Source organism: Bos mutus, chromosome 11 (genome assembly GCF_027580195.1).
Source record: "Bos mutus isolate GX-2022 chromosome 11, NWIPB_WYAK_1.1, whole genome shotgun sequence".
Lineage (NCBI taxonomy): Eukaryota > Metazoa > Chordata > Mammalia > Artiodactyla > Bovidae > Bos > Bos mutus.
Window position 1 is genome coordinate 6,570,027 of NC_091627.1, and position 22,291 is coordinate 6,592,317.

At 41.3% G+C, this 22,291-nt stretch overlaps 1 protein-coding gene across 7 annotated transcripts in view; it reads left to right on the plus strand.

The window, feature by feature from the left end:
- FNBP1 (formin binding protein 1) overlaps positions 1-22,291 on the plus strand; it is a 132,511-nt gene that overhangs the window by 10,347 nt on the left and 99,873 nt on the right. The gene's annotated exons all lie outside the window — the stretch shown is intronic.

Genomic DNA, 22,291 nt, shown 5'->3' on the forward strand with positions numbered 1-22,291 from the left:
GTGTTGGGCACATCTTTATCTCTGCTCCTCGTTTTCCTGATCTATCAATTGCTACGATGAAGCTTTGCCTTCACAAGAAAGTGCAAAGATGAGTGCATGCTTGCTTGTGAAGTGCTTCAAAATTGTTGGATGAGAGGGGATGGGTAAATACAAGTTAGGAGAGTCTTGTTGTTCAGTTGCTCATGTCTGACTCTTTGTGACCCCATGGACTGCAGCACATCAGGCTTCCCTGTCCTTCACTACCTCCCAGCGTTTGCTCAAACCCATGTCCATTGAGTCAGTGATGCCATCCAACCACCTCATCCTCGGTCGGCCCCTTCTTCTCCTGCCTTCAGTCTTTCCTAGTATCAGCATCCTCTCCAGTAAGTCAGTTCTTCTCATCAGGTGGCCAAAGTATTGGAGCTTCAGCTTCAGTATCAGTCCTTCCAATGAAGATTCATGGTTGATTTCCTTTAAGATTGACTGGTTTGATCTCCTTGAAGTCCAAAGGACTCTCAGGAGTGTTCTCTAGCACCACAATTTGAAAGCATCAATTCTTCGCCGCTCAGCCTTCTTTACGGTCCAGCTAGAGTCTGGGGGAAGGTTAAAGGGGAAAAAAACAGACAAACCTGTTCCTTGGGAACAAATTGCAGAGTTCTCCTGCTGGAAGCTAGTCTCTGTTAAATGAACATTTCTAGTTTGCATGGCACAGGCTGTCCTTTGATTTAAAATTCTGTTTTCATGTTAACCATAAAATAAAATAACCTAATAGTAGGGAGAAGGCAATGGCACCCCATTCCAGTACTGTTGCCTGGAAAATCCCATGGATGGAGGAGCCTGGTAGGCTGCAGTCCATGGGGTCGCTAAGAGTCGGACACGAAAGTGAACGACTTCACTTTGACTTTCCACTTTCATGCCTTGGAGAAGGAAATGGCAACCCATTCCAGTGTTCTTGCCTGGAGAATCCCATGGACGGAGAAGCCTGGTAGGCTGCAGTCCATGGGGTCACATAGAGTCGGACACGACAGAAGCGACTTAGCAGCAGCAGCAGCAGCAGCAGCAGCAATAGTAGGAAAGTGCCTGGAAATAAGTGCTTTGGAAAGGAAATCTGAATTATAGACTATGCATGCATGTTTATCTCTTTTCTTTAAGAGATAAGACTCTAACCATTCTAATTTTTTAGCAACATACTTGGATCTACTTAAGGTATAATCTTCATATTATCCCTCAGGTGGACATAATTCTTTGTGGCTGTTCTTACCATTTAAAAAAAAGTTCTGCCGAAGTCACATTGTCCTCCCCCCTCCCCTGCAGAAGCTGGGTGTTTGTTGCTTGAGGCAGCTAATGAATATTCTATATATCAGCTCAGTTTGAGACTGTTTTCTTCTTAGCAAAGAGAACTAAGAATTTTAAAAATGTTTGTGTTAGGACAGATACATATGAAAATGACAATGTTTGTGCAAAGAAAGTTGGATTTCATGAGTGTACATGTGTATGTAAAATATATTTTTCAGCATGACTCTTAATTTTTAAATTTAAAATTTAGTTATCTTTAAAAGTAAAGCAATTATCCTTCAATTAAAAATAAATAAATTAAAAAAAACTTAGGTTATCTGTTTGCATTATTCAATTTTCAAAAGATACTAAGGTTACATGAAAAGTCTATCTATCATCTTAGGATAGATGTAACTCTTAATTGTCATTACCATTTTCAGCAAGAAGATCAGTGATGTTGGTGGCAAATAATTACGACTTTAGTACGTAAAGGAAGACACCAAAATTAGAAAAAAGTACATCAGACGAGGGAGACAAACACCTTGAAAGTGACTGAGACTTCATATTTTGTCCACAGTATCTATTTATTCTTTGAGCATCTGCTAAGTGCCAAGACAGTGTTCTTGCCCACTGGCTTGCAGTCTAGTCAGGGGACAGAAACATACATAGGAAATTGCAGTACACTGTGATAAGAACTACGGAGAAGGCAGTGGCAGCCCACTCTAGTACTCTTGGCTGGAAAATCCCATGGATGAAAGAGCCTGGTGGGCTGCAGTCCATGGGGTCGCAAAGAGTCGGACACGACTGAGTGACTTCACTTTCGCTTTTCACTTTCATGCGTTGGAGAAGGAAATGGCAACCCACTCCAGTGTTCTTGCCTGGAGAATCCCAGGGACAGGGAAGCCTAGTGGGCTGCCGTCTATGGGGCCGCACAGAGTTGGACACGACTGAAGCGACTTAGCAGCAGCAGCAGGGGTAAGAACTAAGATAGAGTAAACTACCCAGAAACTTGTACATAGGAGTGTAACTCAGTTGGGGAAGAACTGGATCTATATGCTGTCCTGTAGGACTGGTAAGTTACACAGGTGAAGACAGGTGATCAGGTTGGGAGGGCGATCTGGACAGCCTTCCTGGAGGAGGGATTAAATGCCAGGTTCAAAGACCCACAAGTACGACAGAATGCAGAGCTCCAGAATGAACCGCCAGAATGAAGAGAAGCCTGAAAAGGTAGACAGCGGCTGAAAACAGGTGAAGACAATGGCTTCACCTTGGGGACATAATAAGATATCCATCCTTGAACTGCTGAAAGCAATTGCTATGGGGCTAGTTCTTCAGTCTCCTTACTGCAGTGCAGAGAAGGTTGGAAAGCAGCGACAAAGCTGCGGGCCAGACTAGGCTTAATTGGCCTATTGGATTAATCCCCTGGTTTGGAGCAGAGAGCACCCCTTCACATTTTTCTAAGGGTGGCATCACTGACTCAGTGGCCATGAGTTTGAGCAAGCTCTGGGAGTTGGTGATGGACAGGGAAGCCTGGCGCGCTGCAGTCCATGGGATTGCAAAGAGTCGGACATGGGACATGACTGAGTGACTGAATTGAACTGAAGCGTGGAATTGGTGTAAATGATTTGCCAGGGAGTCTTGTTGCCTAGGGAAGACCTGGCAGTGCACTTCGTGCGTGGTGAGCCAGGGCATTGGAAGGATGAGGTCAATTCACTGCTTTGGCTAATGGGTTAAACAGTATATTGGCCTTAGTTCATTTTTGTTTTCTCTCCAGTTGGACACAAACTGCAAACCTACAGTCACTTCTTTCTTGCTGTCTCTTTGTTTGTGCTCAGTGCAACCTTGATGGGGCTACCGGGGTCTGCTTCTCAGCTCTTTTCACCTAACAGAATTGGTATTTTCAATCTGCGTTAGAGGTGACTCACATTAACCAAACTCCCAAGACTGATGCACAAACCAGAACGCAAAGTTTCAAATTTACAACGAGAAGTGTATCTATGAGCAGACTAAGCTATTCATATTTGCTGAAGCGCATGTATTTCTTCCTGAAGGCTAATCTTTGTGGAAAGTTAAATTCTATACAAAGTTTCTTGGAGAGCATAAAATCAAAATAGAGTTGGAGGAATTTAATGGATTGTGACGCCAAGCTGTGGAAGCCTGAGGCATCTGTTTCTTCTGGAGAGGTAAATCTGCATTAAGGATAGAATGGAGTCTGTTTTGGGTTTCCCTCAGTGGCTCAGTGGTAAAGAATCCTCCTGCCAAGCAGGAGACACTGGTTTGATCCCTGGATTGGGAAGATCCCCTGGAGAAGGAAATGGCAATCCACTCCGGGATTCTTGCCTGGGACATCCCATGAGTCAGACACAACTGAGCGACTAAACAAGAGAGTCTGTTTTACTGATACTATGTAGATTATTCCCTTTCCTTTTATATTTCTTTAGACAGACTATAATGTATTTAGTTAAGTCAGACTTTCTAAATTCTAATCTCTATTCCATCTTCCATCCCTGAGATTCCATCAGGGTTTCCAGGTTGGGCGTTGGGTGTTCATCATCTTCTCCCTTCCCAGCATTCCCCAGGCTGGCACATCCAAGCATCTGTGCATTTAAAAGCTCTCCTAGGTAATTCTGATGTTGCTGAAGAAGCATGATTCAACACTAAGATTCCTTTTTCATACATCCTCAGTTTTTGCTCATTTTATCCTTTATAACAAGTTTAAAATCTAGCAATACTTTGGAGCTACTTTCTTACCCCGTTAACCACTTACAAGCATAATCATTCTAAGGTACTCTTTCTTTGAAGTTACATGACATGGTGTCACTTCTTTTTTAAAATGTTTATTTATTTAATTTCGGCTGAATGGGGACTTCATGGCCGCACGCGGGCTTCCTGCTCTGGATGCAGAGCGCGGGCTTCTCACTGCGGTGGTTTCTCTTGTTGCAGGCTCTAGGACACATGGGCTTCAGGAGTTGCTGCTCCCAGGCTCTAGAGCACAGGTTCCGCAGTTGTGATGAACAGGCTTATTTGCCCCGTAGCATGTGGAATCTTCCCCGACCTTGTCCCCTGCATGGGCAGTCAGACTCTTAGTGGCTGGACCACCAGCGAAGTCCAGGCCTCTTTATTCCTTTTGGGTCTCTCATTGTGATTTATTCAGGCACCAGGTAAGTCATCATTCATTCATTCAGCAAGATTAATGACCACCTCCTATATGTCAGGCTTTGTTCTGGGCATCGGGAAAGGGACAATAAACCAAATGGTAAAAAAACATTGCCCTCATATATGTGATCGAAGGGCAAGTGTAAGGGTATATCTAATGTATCCAATAACGATAAATGCCGTGGAGAAAAATAAGGCTGTGAGAGACTGAGAACAGGATTAAGGTTGACGGTGGCGGAGAGAGGGGGAAGAACAGAAGTTTAATGTTGGACATTTTGCCAGATGCTCTTAGATATCTAAGTATCTAGTTAAATATATGCATCTGGAGCTCTGGGCTCTGGGCTGTTTGGGTCTGTTTGGATCTGATTATTCAATATAAGGTTGGGGAATCAGAAAATTCTAAGCTCTTGACATGGTTATATTCCTACAAGCACTCTTATTTAACTTTAGAAAAACTGTCATAATATGCTGCCCTTTTGGACAGGGGCTGTGCTCTCTCTGCTCCACTGTTTGCCTTACTAAAAATCCAGACTTGCCTGGTGGTCCAGTGGTTAAGACCCCATGCTTCTAATGCAAGAGATGAGGTTTCAGTCCCTGGTCAGGGAACTAACGTCACACATGCTGCGTGGCATGGCTAAAAAAAAAAACGAAGACAAAAAAAAGAAAACCTTACTGAGAATCATAATGTGAGACTTGTGTTAGGTTAGGAGGGCATAGACTATTAAGAGTTGATTGGTTTTGTAAAATGTTATAGGAGCATAATAAACAGATCTGAAGCTTCGATAGGCATAGAAGTAAAACTAATGTACCGATTCATAGATGAAAAAATAAAAGTAAATGGCCACTGATGGGCACTGAGTTTTTGGTAATAATCAGAAATTAATGTCACACATGCATCATTTTAATAAGCTTTTGCAGACAATCTGAGTTTCAATTGTACTTCTTTGAAAGCTCCGCGTGTGCTTTGGAGATGCTTAAAGAATGTTTATAATTATTCAGTTTGCATTCTGTTGACTTAGGGATCTCTCTCGTGCCTGATATATGGCCTAATATTCCCCTTTGCATTTCTCAGAGGTAGTTTAAAATATTAGATCACAAAATCAATCAGATTGGACGGGGTGGGGGGGTGGAGGGAGGGATTCTACTTCACACATGTGACAGGTTCTGTTTTGCAAGGATGACCACAATAGTATCTCCCATTCTACCTGCTCTTCCAATGTCACCTTGAGATTCCTCCCACTGAGGAGCGGGGGAAGGCTTCTGTCCCTTTCCCTTGACCCTAGGCAGAACCTTATGACTTCCTTGACCGGTAGAATATGGTAAAAGTGACGCCATGTTATTTCTGAAGCAGGATTGTAAATATACCAAATACACCATGCACTTTGGCCTTGCCCTTTGGGGATGGTTACTCTTAGAATTCAGCACCATACTGTTAGGAAGCCCAAGCAGCCCATGTTGTTGTTGTTTTTCAGTCGCTCAGTCGTGTCTGACTCTTTGCAACCCCATGGACTGCAGCACGCCAGGCTTCCCTGTCCATCACCAACTCCCGGAGCTCGCTCAAACTCATGTCCATCAAGTCGGTGATGCCATCCAACCATCTCATCCTCTGTCATCCCCTTCTCCTCCTGCCCTCAATTTTTCCCAGCATCAGAATCTTTTCCAGTGAGTTGGCATCAAGTGGCCAAAGTATTGGAGTTTCAGCTTCAGCATCAGTCCTTCCAATGAATAAGCTGTCCATGTAGAGAATCCATCTGGAGAAGTTAACTGTAGGGGTCCCAGCTGACAGCCCAACTGAGGGCTTGGCGAACAGTCATAATCAACAGCCAGCCTTAGGGAAGGGCATGCAGATGGTCATACCCTCTTGCAGTCAAGTCCCCATACACAGCCTTCAAGCCTTTCCAGTTGGGGTCCCAGCCATGGAGGATCAGAGACAAATTGTCCCTGTCAAACTGCTGGCCTAGAAATGATTCTTCCCCACTAAGGTTTAGGGGTGATTTCTTACACAATAACAAGTAAAACAATATCCTTGGGTGTCATGCTTGATAATAATACTACCATTGTTCATTTACTTAAGAATAGAGCTACAGTTTGTCTTTTTCTTCTATCTAAAAATAAAATAAAATACCTTTCCAAAGAAATTCCTTAGAATAAGAAATCGAAAAGTTGAGGAACATTCAAGTAGTATTTATGCTTACTCTTTCTGAAGATGATGGGATAGGAAACAGAGAAGCTCTGACATGAAGACTTATAGGAGAAAATAAACTCCCTAAACTATGCTGTGCTTAGTCACTCAGTCATGTCCAGCTCTTTGCGACCCCATGGACTATAGCCTACCAGACTCCTCTGTCCATGGGGATTCTCCAGGCAAGAATACTGGAGTGGGTAGCCTTTCTCTTCTCCAGAGGATCTTCCCAACCCAGGGACCGAACCCAGGTCTCCTGCATTTCAGATGGATTCTTTACCATCTGAGCCACCAGGGAAGCCCAAGAATACTGGAGTGGGTACCTTATCCCTTCTCCAGGGAAACTTCCTGACCCAGAAATTGAACCAGGGTCTCCTGCATTGTAGGCGGATAGAGGAGAAAATAAACTCCTTAAACTAAATTTGTCCTAAGGTTCTTGTCATGAAATTGTCAACTTTGAATATGATGATACTGTGTCATTCTTTACCAAGCCTCAAGATTTTCTGCATTATTGTCACAGCCATGGACCCACAGAAGAGGACATTTCCCTGCAATTCCTTTTCATAGCAAATAGTTTTTCTAGTTTTTTCCCGCCTAAAATGCATCTTCTCTCCGTAAGCCATACTGATCCACTAAAGAAGTGTTATATAAGAAATATCAAGTAAAATGCCATGATTTCTGTTGCTTTAGTTGTGAAATAGAGTCAATATTCTGGAGGCAATGAACCTGTTAGACTAAAGCTAAGCAGATGCATCTCGTTGTCTGTCTGCTGCTCATTCATTCTGTCTTCATTCTCTGAGTGGACCACTTGGGCTTGATAGCCTCTAATGATTCCCTGGCGTGCTGCGATTCATGGGGTCACAAAGAGTCGGACATGACTGAGCGACTGAACTGAACTGACTGAACTGAATGATTGCTTAAAGTTCTTTTATTTTTAACAAGATTTCCACAATTTAGCCAGCGCCACATTGTTCAACAGCAAGGGACTGGATGGTGACGGCTTGGTTCATAACATGATACTAACTAGCTGAGTAATTGTGGACAAGTCATCCGACCTCGGTTCCTTCATCTGTAAAATGGGGAGAAGAGTGCCTGCCTTATGGGGGTACTGAGAACATTAAATGAGTTAATGAATACTTGGAGCAGTGAGTGTCTGACACAATAAGCTTTATGAGCGTTGTGTGTTGGTGTTCACCTTTCCGTGTTGTGACGATCTTGAGTTTTCTGTTGAGAAGAAACTAAATGAGTACTCCTTTCTGTGTTGGGGGTTTTGTCGAGGTGACTGATGAATTAGGTGTAAATTAGACCGCATGACCTCAGGCCCCTTCAAGTGTTCTAGGGTAATCTGAGTTCCAGGATCAATTGACCCTAGAGGTGGTTGTCCCAAGAGTAATACTTCATAATACATGGAGAATACATCAAGGTCAATTATGGTCGGGTAACTACTTCCAAGGCTAGCAACTCTATTTAGAAATTTTACATACAGTTCCCACACTGGAGCTCAAAGAGATGCCAATAATTTTAATCGGAGGTTTGTAGAAGTTTCAACAGATCAAAAAGTGGCATGTAAATAGACTCATTAGACCCATTCCCTAAGTTGTCAGATGCTCTATACATGGATTGAATGTCTTGGGTGTGACTCCATACACAGAAATATCTGGGACTATTTTGCCAAACAAAAGCTTTTTGGCTGAGAAACCTGAAAGGCTGGATGTTAAACTTATTTTGTCACTTTGGTAGCTGCAGGTAAATAAGGTAGCTACATGAGATCATTCCAGGAAAACTTTTAGGCCGTCAATGCTTCGTTTCTAGATAAAAATATTCAGACACTGATGGAAATGAAATGCAGGTTGGCAACTTTTTTCTTCTTTACTTTCTGGATTATCTTTTGGTTTATGAAGTGCTAATAATTGAGAAAGTGGAAGGAACAGCCAGTCGAATGAGAAGGAAACCCTCCATTAGATGAGAGACACTGGGATAAAGAATGTTCCTGATAATTCCAAGCAGATCTACACATGCTTTGATTGTTGGAAGAAAGAAAAACTTAAAATTTTGTCATTTGCAGAAATGGGCAAAAAAAAAAAAAAGAAATGGGCAAAGGATCATCTCCATCAGCAGTGTTCAGTTAGGTGCCACCCATGTCCCATAGTCTGTAAAAAGATCTGTTTGATTAAAAAGAGATCAAGTTTGTTTGAGGTATAGACCCCACTCAGGTCACATGCTTGGAGTATGGGACTGGCTGTTAAACGATTGCAAACGTAGGCCAAGCTGAAGATTGTACGTATCTTGATTTTACAATGTGGCAGAGACCAGGGTAGCTCAAAGGGAGATTAGAGGATTTTCTACACTATTTACTTGGTCATCTTTGAACTGTGGGCTCATCCTGGGGACCAGGCAATCTCACATGGGATGAAAGGAAAGAAAGAAAGGGAGAAAAGAGAGACTAGATAGGAGGAATGTCGGGTTTGCCGACGTCAGTAGGACGTTGAGCTCAGGTAAACGGAAAATGCTAAATACTCAGATTTTAAAAGATGACCCATTCTTGGGATCTCGTAGGCAGCTTCAAGGGGTACTGCGGGGAGAACACGTAGGAACCTGGGTTATCTCTTACGCGGTAGGTGAGGCGTGGCCCTGAGCCCACACCTAAGGAGGTCTTTCTTGCCATGCTGGAGTAAAATGGGAATTTAAGAGGACTTCCCTGGCGGTCTAGGGTTTCCGACTTTGCCTGCCAGTGCAGGGGGTGCAGTTTCGATCCCTTGGTTGGTGAGCTAAAATCTCACATGCCTCTAAGCCAAAACACCAAAGCATGAAACAGAAACAATATTATTTAACAATTATAATAAGGACTTTAAAAATGGTCCACATCAAAAAAAAAAAAAAAACCCTGTAATTAGACAACCCTTTACCTTGCCAGCCTGCCCGGTATCCCTAGACACTCTCTTCAGCCAAATCTGCCTTCCTTCCTAAGCACCAGCCTGCTTCTCCCCTTGGGCTCTGCACTGCTCTGTCCAGCTTCACCCTCCACCAGGAGCACCCTTGCCTGGGTAGCTTCGTGCCTCTTCACCTCCTCCCACCAACCCTCCTTGTGTGTCGTTTCTCCCTGTGATATCCTTCATGTAATTCCACACTTAAATGAACTCTGCGAGTTCAGCCCTGAGAGAAGACTGTTAAAGTAGCCAAACTGGAGAAGAGTCATGATTTCAAAGGAATGATTTATTTCTTATTTACATACTGAATTTATTTATGTATTTGAATAGGCGATACACCCTTTTTCCTCCCTGGGGACAATCATTGTTACTATTTTGTTTTTTTTTTTAATTATTTATTTTAATTGGAGGCTAATTACTTTACGATATTATGGTGGTTTTTGCCATACACTGACATGAATCAGCCACGGGTGTACACGTGTCCCCCATCCTGAACCTCCCTCCCCGTCTCGTCCCTCAGGGCTGTTCCAGTGCACCGGCTTTGAGTGCCCTGTTTCATGCATCGAACTTGGACTGCTGATCTGTTTCACACATGATAATATACATGTTTCAATGCTATTCTCTCAAATCATCCCACCCTTGCCTTCTTCCACAAAGTCCAAAAGTCTGTTCTTTATATCTGTCTCTTGCTGTCTCACATATAGGGTCATTGTTACCATCTTTCTAAATTCCATATATATGCGTTAATATACTGTACTGGTGTTTTTTTTGTGACTTCTTCCAGTGACTTGTTGGTTTTCGTTTGTTAAGTCATGTCCAACTCTGTGATCCCATGGAATGCAGCACACAAGGCTCCTCCGTCCTCCGTTTTCTCCCAGAGTTTGCTCCAATTCATGTCTGTTGAGTCAGTGATGCTATTTAACCATCTCATCCTCTGTCACCCGCTTCTCCTTTTGTCTTCAGTCTTTCCCAGCATCAGGGTCTTTTCCAATGAGTCAGCTCTTCACATCAGGTGGCCAACGTATCAAGGCTTCAGCTTCAGCATCAGTCCTTCCAGTGAATATTCAGGGTTGATTTCCTTTAGGACTGACTGGTGTGATCTCCTGGCAGTCCAAGGGACCTTCAAGAGTCTTCTCGAGCGCCACAGTTCAAACGCATCAATTCTTTACGGTCCAGCTCTCACGTCCGTATGCGATGGATAGCTCCAGTGAGCTATCGAGTGTTTATAAACAGATGCCACTCCCCCATAGAAACGTTAGTATACTATTCTCACTTTTTGCTACCCTTTATCACTTGTAATATCTTGGTATTTTATTTCGTCTTTTTCCTTAGCTACCTCGTTCTTCGTGTGTCCCTTTTTTCCTCTTTTCTTTTTGTTTAAATTCAAGTATAGTTGATTCACAATGTTGTGTTAATTTCAGGTATACAACACAGTGATAGTTTTATATAAAACTGTCTACATCAATATATATAACTATGTATTTAATTATGTGTATATTCTTTTTCAAATTCTTTTCCCTTATAGATTATAACAAAATATTGAGTATAATGTCCTGTAATTTAATGTAACTTAACTTTTAGTTAATAAAATCCCATGATACTGATATATTGAAATTTGCTAAGATCATTCAACTGCCTTCAGTATATTTTCCTATTAAAAACAGTGCAGATTAATAGTCTTCTATGTGTTATTTTCCATCAGTGTAAGTATATTTGAAGGATAAATACCAAAAACTTGGGTAAGTGTCATCAGATCACCCTCCAAAGAGGTCTGACAACTGTGTTGTCACCAGGCACGTATTGAGTTCTCCTTAACTGTTTGTAATCAAATGTTTCAATATCTGCTCAACAATTGAGTGTTGTTAATTTTACGTTAGGTGAATTTCATCTCAGTTTAAGACAAAAAAAAGATAAAAAGCAGATTGGTACTGGGCATATTTGTTATCTCCAAGACGACAACCAATCTGGGAAGCTTCTTGATCTTTGGAAATTTAAAAGCCATTGTAAACACTATATAAAACAGTTGAGCTTAAACTCCTCAGAAGGGTTCTAGAAATTTTCTCCCAAGTAATTAAAGGATTGCTGTGTTGTGTTTCAAGTCTCCTTAATGATTGTCTGAGAACTCTTGTTGCAAAACAGGTTCTAAGGGTATATTAGGTGCAATTAAAAAAAAAAAAAATACACCCACAACATTAGCCCAAACTCGAAGAATTAATTGGGAACTGTTCTCTTTGCAAATTAATTTTTCACCAAATCAGTTGTTAAGCTGTCTACCCAAACCAGTACTTAGTGGCTTTCAGTTAAGTTGGCTAATGTTAGTGTTCCAAAGAAGAGAAAGGAGCAGATGGTGAGCAGTCAAGGTTGACTTTTTACATCTCACTGTAATTACTGCGTGGGACTAAAAATAGCTACGTGGTTTTGTTTTTTTTGTAAAGCTACTATAGTTAGATCGACTATAAACATCATGCAGTTTACCTGTGTTGTAACTCACTTCCACAAACATGCAGTGTGCAAAGCACGGAATGAGGTGCCTAGGGGGTGGATATGAAAAGACCTGACAGCCGTCCTTAAGCTGACCAGGTGTGAGGTTTCTAGAAATTGCTGTCATCATTTTTCAATACCCAAAAACCCATTTGTTCTGAATGGCCAGTTTTCTGTTAGGTCAAAAGCATGTTGGAAAAATATTAATAGCCAGTATTTGACATTGTTTGAAGAAGGCTTTTTTTTTTTTTTTTTTTTTTTAGCAGGTGGGGATCTAGAGTATCTATTAATGGTGATTTTGATTTGTCTTAGTAACAAAGGATGTCCTGACACCCACAGTCTACAGGGGCCAGTTGGGCTTTATATTCTCTGCTGTTCCTGCAGTGGGAATGAAAGGCTGAAGGCTGCCTGCCACTTGAAAAGATGGCAGCTTTTCAAAGTCCTGGAGTGCTCCCCTCCCTTGAATCTGTTAAGGCATTCAGAGCCAAGTACAAGAAACTCAAGGTCTGAATTGGATTCTCTCTTTGCTGAGTTGGCATAGCATATTAATGCTCTCTTCCTATTGGCAATTTTTGGTGTTGTTAATAAATTCTTAGGGCTTCCCTGGTGGCTCAGACAGTTAAGAATCTGCCTGTAATGCAAGAGACCTGGGGTTCGATCCCTGGATTGGGAGGATCCCCTGGAGAAGGGAATGGCAACCCTCTCCAGTATTCTTGCCTGGAGAATCCCATGGACAGAGGAGCCTGGCGGGCTATAGTCTATGGGGTTGCAAAGAGTCGGACACGACTAAGCAACTAACACTTTCTTCTTAATAAATTCTTAGTACCTTTTTTTTTCCCTGTAATTTATTATTATTATTATTTATTTTTTGACCAAGTCATGGGGTGGGTGGGATCTTAGTTCCCTGACCAGGGATTGAATCCATGCCCCTGCATTGGAAGGGTGTAGTCTTAATCACTGGACTACCAAGGAAGTCCCACCTTTTGGTTTTATGTTGATGTAAGGTAGTTCAAATGTTACAGAAACCGTCATTTTAAAGTTGTCATTGTACTATTAGTCTCAAATAGATAACATTTAATAAACCAAAAAAGGAAAAAATGCCTAACACAAGAATAATGACAGGGCGATTCTCAAGTACCCGAATTCAATGAGAAAAATCAGTGTTCACGTGTATTGCTGATGTGACAATAAGCACGTATGCCATTTTCTCCCAGGCTGAATCACTGCTGTTCGTACCTTGTGTATCATCTAGGGTGTTGACAGCCAGTGGGGATTTTCCCTTTAGTATCCACATGGAGAAATATGATTGGAACATACTTCTGTTGCCTAAAAGGCAGATCATCAGAACAGCCTCCTAAGGGACGTCCAGGTTGCTTTCACGTTCTGTAGGCTTTTTTTGTGTTTAATCTAGTGGGGTCCTGTGAAATAGTCCACTGTTTACAGAGATATGATCAGCACCGCGCATTTGACCACTCGAAAAACTCGAGGTTCCTTCCTGGCCAGCCATCATTTAGAAAACCAAAACAAACAGCCAAACAAGCAGGAGTGGTATTGTTTCTTTCTTTCCGGTTAATTATTGTCAAATAGGAATTTGTGTGGCAGCTTGGGCCCCAGATGGAGCAGTCAGCTCTTTTGGAGCTTTACTTATTGATTTTTGTAAACACAGGAGCAAATTACAAAACTGATACTCCCAGAATATTTTCTTAAATCACTCCACTCCATGATGTCTCTTTCATCCAAAATCACTGTTAAACTCATAAAGACTTTTTATGAAACCAATGCAATCGCATTGTTGGTTTAACCCAGGAAATCATCTTGGCTGGTGTATGTTGGCTTTTGTCTGGGGAAAAATATAACAATTTGATTGTCTTTTTGATGTGTTATTTTATTATTTCTAGCTAGGAAAAGCTGATACTTACTTGCTTGAAATAAATTCCCCACTTCAGATTTTCATGCAGCAGAGTTTTCAGTTTGTAGAAATTCTCGTAAAACAATTTAGCTACCTTACATTCGTTATCCCAGCTTTATTGATATAATTGACATATAGCATGGTATAAGCTTAAGAAGTACAACTTGTTGATTCGATGCTTATATATTACAAAGTGGTTACCACTATCATTACCTAACACCTCCATCATGTCACGTAGTTATCTTCTCTTTCTTGTGGTGAGAACAGTGAAAAGCTACTGTCTTAACGACTTTTAGGTATGTAATATAGCATCATTAACTATAATTACCATGCTGTGCATTAGATCCTGAGAACCTTTTCACCTTCTAACTGGAAGGTTCCACCCTTTCACCAACATCTCACCATTCCCACATTCACCTCCAATGCTACTCCCTGGTCCTTGGTAACCACCATTCTACTCTCTGTTTGGCTTTTTTATATTCCGCATATAAGTGACACTATACAATATTTGTCTTTTGGTGTCCGATTTCTTTCATTTAGCATAATACCTTCCGAGTCTATCCATGTGTCACAAATGTTGGAATTTCCTTCTTTCTCATGACTGAATAATACTCCATTGCTTATATGTACATCACATATCTTTATTCATGTATTCTTATTTTCGTAAGTGGTAAGTGCCTGTATATAAAAGTGGACTCTTCTTTACTGCTTTTAAAATCATCCAGGGGTGGTGGGAGGAGGGGATACATGTGTACACAGCTGAGTCACGTTGATGTACAGCAGAAAATAACACAACTTTGTAAAGCAGTCATACTCCATTTAAAAAAATAATTCCGTATTCTCCATATGCTATGTGACAAGTCTAAAAACAAAATTTTGAGGTAGCGAAAATTGCAGTGAACCTTAGCAATTCCTTTTTGTCTTTTTCTTTCTGCAGTAATTTTTAATCAGCTGTATATGAGATGCTGTTTGAATCTTTTCAAAACCTGAAATGTTTTTAAGTTTAAGAAATTTCTCACTAACGCTGGCTCTTTTGATATTATTAAAATAGTTCTTTTGCCAAAATACTCATTCTGTTATACCCCAGAGGAATACAGGGGTGAGCACACAGAGGGTGCCTACCCTCATAGAGCTTACTAATCAAATAACATCCCAGATAAGTGTGGATTTATACTCTTATCATTACCACAAGAGAGGAGTACATCATATTATGAGACCGTGCTTGGAGAGCTAGCTAAGACTAGGAGTTTCAAGAGGTTTCCCTGGGGAAGTGAATACCGTCTTGCTCGTTTATGCTATCTTTACAAATACTGCCTGAAAAAAAAAATTTGCATGGCATGCCTACAATTTACCACACTTTAAATTAGTCAAGATTTTTTTTTTCTGAAGGGAAAATATCAGTCAGATAGACACACCCATGTTTATAGCAGCTTTATTTATAATTGTCAAAACTCAAGAAAGAAACATGATGTCTTTCAATAGGTGAATGGTAAAACAAACTGGTATATTCAGACGATGGACTATTCTTCAGCAATAAAGAGAAATGAGCTATCAAGTCACAGAAAGATATAGAGGAACTTTAAAAAAAATTTAATTGAAGTATAGTTGATTTACAATATCATGTCAGTTTCAGGTGTATAGCACAGTGATTCAGTTATACAGGGACACACACACACATATAAATATATGCATTCTTTTTCAGATTATTTTCCCCTATAGGTTATTAAATAATATTGATTAGAGTTCCCTGTGCTATACAGTAGGTCTGTGTATGACAGGGAGGAACTTTAAATGCATACTGCTAAGTGAAAAAACTGGTCTGAGAAAGCTACGCACTGTCTGATTCTAACTATATTACATTTTTGGAGAAGGCAAACTATAAAAAAAAAAAGTCACTCAGTCTTGGCCCAACCCATGAACTATACAGTCCATGGAGTTCTCCAGGCCAGAATACTGGACTGGGTAGCCTTTCCCTTCCCCAGAGGATCTTCCCAAGCTAGGGATCGAACCCAGGTCTCCCATATTACAGGCAGATTCTTTACCAGCTGAGCCACCAGGGAAGCCCAAGAATACCGAAATGGGTAGCTTATCCCTTCCAGGGGATCTTCCTGACCCAGGAATCAAACCAGGGTCTCCTGCATTGGAGGTGAATTCCTTACCAAACTAAAAAAGTCATATTTGGTACAACCCCTAAAATTTGGTACTACACCAAGAGGGAGGCTCTAGTTTCAAGAATATTAAAATATTCAAATACATAATGGTGTTGTATGACAATAACCAGGGTGTGATTGGCTTACTCTGTTGGGCAGTATTGCTATTCATTTATTTGTAATAAGTAAAAAAGCAAGTAACTCTGCAAGCCAAATTCTATGTTGGAAGTGCTTTGGGTCACTCCGATGAGAACAACAAGGTTAATCGCTATTAGGTTTTGATCTTTCTTAAAGCGAAACTTGAACTTGACTTTTGTTTCAATTGCTGTTTATAGTACCAACTATTATTATGACCTCTTCTTGTGTTGTTGGACTTTGTTTCCTTTACTTAGAATAAACAGAGGTTTTATTTATTTATTTATGGTTGCACCGGGTCCTTGTTGCAGTACCCGGGTTTCTCATTGTGGCTGGCTTCTCCTGTTCACAAGCTGTGGCTCTAGGGCCCTAGAGCGCAGTGTCTTTGGTACTTGTGGCTCACAGGCTTAGTTGCTCTAAGGCGTGTGGAATCTTCCCAGACCAGGGATCAAACCTACGTCCCTTGCGTTGGAAGGGGGGTTCTTTACTACTGGACCATCAGGCAAGTCCGCATAAACTTTTTTTATTGTAAAATATACATAATATTTCTCTGAACTATCTGTTTGTGTTGATTTTTTAAACTTGAATACCTTTTAGTTATTAAGACGTGAGTTTGAGTAAACTCCGGGAGTTGGTGATGGACAGGGAAGCCTGGCGTGCTGCAGTCCATGGGGTCACAGAGTCCGACAGGACTGAGCAACTGAACTGAACTGATAAGTGTACAGTTCAATGGCTTTAAGAGTGGTATTTGCACTCACAGAAGTTATGTGACTTCACACTGTTAGCGTGGTGGGGTGCTGAGATAGGAGGCCAACTGTGGTGCCTCATGCTGCAGCGTCCACAAACCTCCCTCCCCCTGCCCTGCAATAAAACACGGAGTCTGACTAGCAACGCTGTATGTTTTTAGCTTACTCATTTTAGTTCATTTTTAAAGCGTGACACAGAAATAGCTCAAAAGAATGGAATAAGATGCAGCTAGAAACACTTTACAACCTCTCAAAAATAGAGCCAAACACGATGGGTTTTCTTTGAGCTATCTGTTTGTGTTTATTTTAAAAACTTGAATAGCTTTTACTTATTAAGAAAACTGTGCTGAGTGCTACATCACTTCAGTTGTATCCGACTCTTTGTGACCCTATGGGCTGTAGCCCGCCAGGTTCCTCTATGCATGGGGATTCTTCAGGAAAGACTATTAGAGTGAGTTTCCATTTCCTTCTCCAGAGGATCTTCCCGATGCAGTGGGTCCTTTACTACTAGTGCCTCCTGGGTAGCCAAGAAAACTGACTACTCATGTATGATTAATGAAAAGAAAAGAAAATACTTGTGCCAGAATTATAGCTATCTAAACATTTGGCTGTCTCACATTCCTTGGTAACAGCTTGGGAAAGCAGCCATGTACTAGAATTTTAAGGTTTTTTTTTTCTTTTTTTTTTGCACCTGAGCTCAGAGACGTAAGGGCATGGAGACCTTGGTTCGATTCCTGGGTTGAGAAGATCCGCTGGAGAAGGGATAGGCGACCCCCTCCAGTATTCTTGGGCTTCCCTTGTGGCTCAGCTGGTAAAGAATCCGCCTGCAATGCAGGAGACCTGGGTTTGATCCTTGGGTTGGGAAGATCCCCTGGAGAAGGGAAAGGCTACCCACTCCAGTGTTCTGGCCTGGAGAACTCCATGAGCTGAGTGACTTTCACTTTTAGGGACTTAAGGCAAATCTTAGTTATTGTGATTGGAAGTTGTAGAAAACAAGGCCAAAAAGTAAAAGCAACCTTATATATGTAAAATCTCATGTTATTGTAGGTTCTTCAAAAGTAACATGTTTAATGCCTCCATGAGAGCACGGTACTTTTCTGCTCGCAACTGCAGTCCTAGCTCTTGGCAGAAAGGCCAGCACACATTATCCTGAAATCCAGGATAAAAACAACGTATGTGAGCTAAACTCATTCTGATCATGGACTTGAAGGAATTAAACAGCAGAAGAGTTACAGTTGTAGCTGAAGAAGTTTCCACTGATTCATTCATTCCGCAAATATTTAACAATGACCCCCCTGGTGGCACGTGCCATGTTAGTCTTGTTTGATGGTGCAAGACGTGGTGAGCCAGGCTCAGATGAGGTCGTGCTCCGTGAAAAAGGTAACTAGTGTTGGGATTACAGGTGAGAGTTCCCAGCGCATCTTTGGTAAATGGATTACTATGAAGGTGTCGGCACTTGGCAGCACGTTTAGAAATTTAGACGAAAAGACATTTGAAAGTGAGCCATGGATTCCTGTTTAATGTACATAAGTCAGTGGAGATGTTTTCCCTTTTAGTAGAAGCACCACACTTGAATAAAATGGCAGCATTTATGCTATTCTTATCATGAATTAAGGAAATGGCAACCCATTCCAGTATTCTTGCCTGGAAAAGCCCATGGACAGAGGAGCCTGGCGGGCTACCGTTGATGGGGTCGCAGAGTCGGACACGACTGAGCGACTAACACACACACAGCCTGGAAGGAAATGGTAATACAGTAAAGTGAAGGTAGGAGTTACTTCCGGTATACTAGATGTTTACGTATGCTATTTCCTTAGGTGTCTTAAAATACGTATGTATGTGTACTGTGGGCTGCAGCGGGTCTTAGCTGCAGCACACAGCCTCAGTAACTGTGGTTCGGGCTTAGTTGTCCTGCAGCATGTGGGGTCTTAGTTCCCCGACAAGGTATCAAACCTGTGTCCCCTGCATTGAAAGGCGGATTCTTAACTACTGGGCCACTAGGGAAGCCTCTCCTTAGGTATCTTTAAAAATAATAGCTAATTTTAAATTAACACCAAACTATATTGATAATCGGAGAAGGCAATGGCGACCCACTCCAGTACTCTTGCCTGGAAAATCCCATGGACAGAGGAGCCTGGTAGGCTGAAGTCCATTGGGTCGCACAGAGTCAGACACGACTGAAGCGACTTAGCAGCAGCAGCATATTGATAATCAGGGAAAATGCTCATTGAAGAAAACTTGGAATGCACAGAGAAGTATAAAATAGTGGGGGGACCCTCAGAGTTCTCTAATCCCCTGAGGTAACCATAACCATATATTACATTTCTCTGCATAAAAAATATACATCCAATTTTAAATCCAACAAACTACGAAAGACATTTATACCAAACATGACGCTTAAACTTTTAAGAAATGGTGAGCTTATGCAAAGCAATAAGATAAATTCAAAATTTCTAGTAGATAAGTGAATAGAGGTTAAGAGAATAGTTATGAGAGGAAATTCCAAATGCTAATGAACCAGTGTAAAAAACTTAAATTCATCAGTCGTCAAAGAAACACATAATAAAGCAATGTGTTTAACAGATTGGCAAAATGAATTTTTTTTGTTCGTTTTTTAAAAAAAAATTTAATTGAAAGATAATTGCTTTACAGAATTTTGTGGTTTTCTGTAATGCAACAACACGAATCAGTCATAGGTACACCCGTGTCTCCTCCCTCCTGGACTTCCCTCCCACCTCCCTCCCCATCCCAGCCTTCAGCCTGTCACAGAGCCCCGTGTGAGTTCCCTGAGTCATACAGCAAATTCCCGTTGGCTGTCTATTTTACATATGGTGTTGTAAATTTCTTTGTCACTGTCTGCATCCATCTCCCCTTCTCCCTCCTCCCCTCCCCCCACGCCTGTTCTCTGTCTGTTTCTCCATTGCTGCCCTGTTTCTTCCCCATTGACCTTTGATCATGATGGTATGATGGTGGTCATGATGCTAGTATTAACACTCACTAAGGACTGACCATGTACCAAGCAGTGTTCTAAGTGTGAGACAGCTTATACAAATCCTTTTACAAATTCCTACAGATCCTGCTATTATTCCCAGTTTTTAGATAAGAAACAAGCACAGAGAGTTCAAGTAACTTGCTCCATGTGACATAGCTGGTCTATCAAAGAGCTAAAGTGAAAGTGTTAGTTACTCAGTCATGTCCAACTCTCTGTGATCCCCATGAACTGTGTAGCCCACCAGGCTCCTCCGTCCATGGGATTCTCCAGGCAAGAATACTGGAATGGGTTGCCATTCCCTTCTCCAGGGGATCTTCCCAACCCAAGGACTGAACCCTGGTCTCCTGCACTACAGGCAGATTCTTTACCATCTGACTCCCCCAAGGAAGCCCCAAAGAGCTGGAGTTCAAACCAATTCATTCTAGCCTCCGGTTCCTGCCTTTAGCTTCTCTGACTCTTCTATACGATTACCTGTTTTCTAGACAAAGTCTTTTTTGGCTTGGGCCTGTTCCTGGCCGTCTCGTCTTTGCATTCTCCTATTTTTCTGTCCCTGGCCAGTACCACACAGTACCACACAGACTTTACAGTAAGTCTGTGCTGGGTGTGGCCACTACCCCTACCTTGCTTTTCAAGAGTGTTTTGTCTGTTGACTGACTTTTGCAGTTCCTTTTAGTCTTGAATTACATTCTCCAGAAACCTGGGATTTTAATTGAAACTACATTAGATCTATAGATAATTTGGGAATGATTTGATATATTTACATTATAGAGCCTTGTATCTCTTCATTTCTTCTGGGTTTCTTCAATGTCTCAAGAAGGTTTTATTGTTTTCTCCCTGATGGTCTCACAGATTTTTTATTCAGTTCATTTCTACCCAGTTGCAATTTTTCATGCTGTTGTGAATGATATTATTGCTAAAACTTCACGTTCAGCTTGTTGCTCTTGTACTGAAAAGCAGTTGCGTCCTATGCATTGATTTTATATCCAGCAACTGTATTAAACTCTTAGTTCTTAAAAGTTATCACTGGATTCTTTTGTCTGTGCTACATAGTTAATCATATGCTCTGTGAATGACATATTTCTTCCTTCCTAATCCTTATATTTTTTTCCTTATCTTGTCTTATTGAGCAACTGATTTCCCCAAATTAGGTCTGACACCCATTATCCAAAACCTTTGGGACCAGATGTGTTTGGAATTCCAGATTTTTTAAAATTTAGAAAGGAACTACAGTAAATATATCATGTAATGTAATAACAATCTGGTTCTACCATGGAAGATAAAACTAATCACAGTAAGTGTGACACATGGGTAAAGCGTGTCACTAGATGAATTAATATTTCTTAAAATACTTTTTTATTATTTATTTGTATGCGTCAGGTCTTCATCATGCAGGGTCTTTCATTAGTTTTTCTAACATGCCTTCTTTAAACTTAAGTATTTAAAAAATATGTAGTATTTGGACCAGATGTTGTGAATAATAGCAGAAATAAAAATGTTTTATTCTGTATTTTTAAACCTGTTTCGTACAAATAAGAGCTCTCCTGGTCGCAAAACAGACTCTCAAAAATTCTCTAGCTGTGGCATGCAAGCTTAGTTGCTCGGTGGTAAGTGCAATCTTAAGTTTCCCGACCAGAGATTGAACCTGTGACCCCTATGCTAGAAGGTGGATTCTTAACCACTGGACCACCAGGCAAGTCCCTGAACCGACTTTACTTAACATTGGAAGTGAGTTAATTGCTACGCGTTTACTCTTTTTCATTGGTGTTAACTAAGTTTCAGGTGCCAGGACTTAAACAAAAATTTTCCCCTATGGTATTTCTCTAATATTCTGCCCAATCCCACACACACACCTGGAAATAATTTATAGAGTTTAGAAATAAGTCAGAGTTTTAAAATCTGGCTTTTTCCTTCTCATTAAAAGTTTAGTTTATATACTTTGCTCTTCGTTAGAGTTTGGACCGCCTTCAAAGTTCCTCCTGGTATTCAGAATGTGGTTTCCTCCTCTCTCCCTCTCCCTCTTTTCTTCTGCCCTTGGGTTAGTCTTAAACCTGTGGAGGATGGTGTGGGACGTTTGAGAGGTACAGTGAGTTCTCTAGGACTCAGAGGATGGCTGGCCAGCTGGAGGAGGGGGAGGGGACTGAACTCTTGGACCTGCTGAGGGAGCCGGCCCAGGAAAGAAACCAGTTCGTATTTAGACAGCCTTCCATGTCCAAGCTGATGCACAGAAACCTGGAAAGGAATGAGAAGATTCCATTCCAGGTCGAGGCCAGATGGCGATGATCCTGAGCGTTTGTTTTAAAAATGTTCATCTTAACAAACTTGACTAAGCAATGAGAGCGTTCTGTCACAAGGAGAGCGT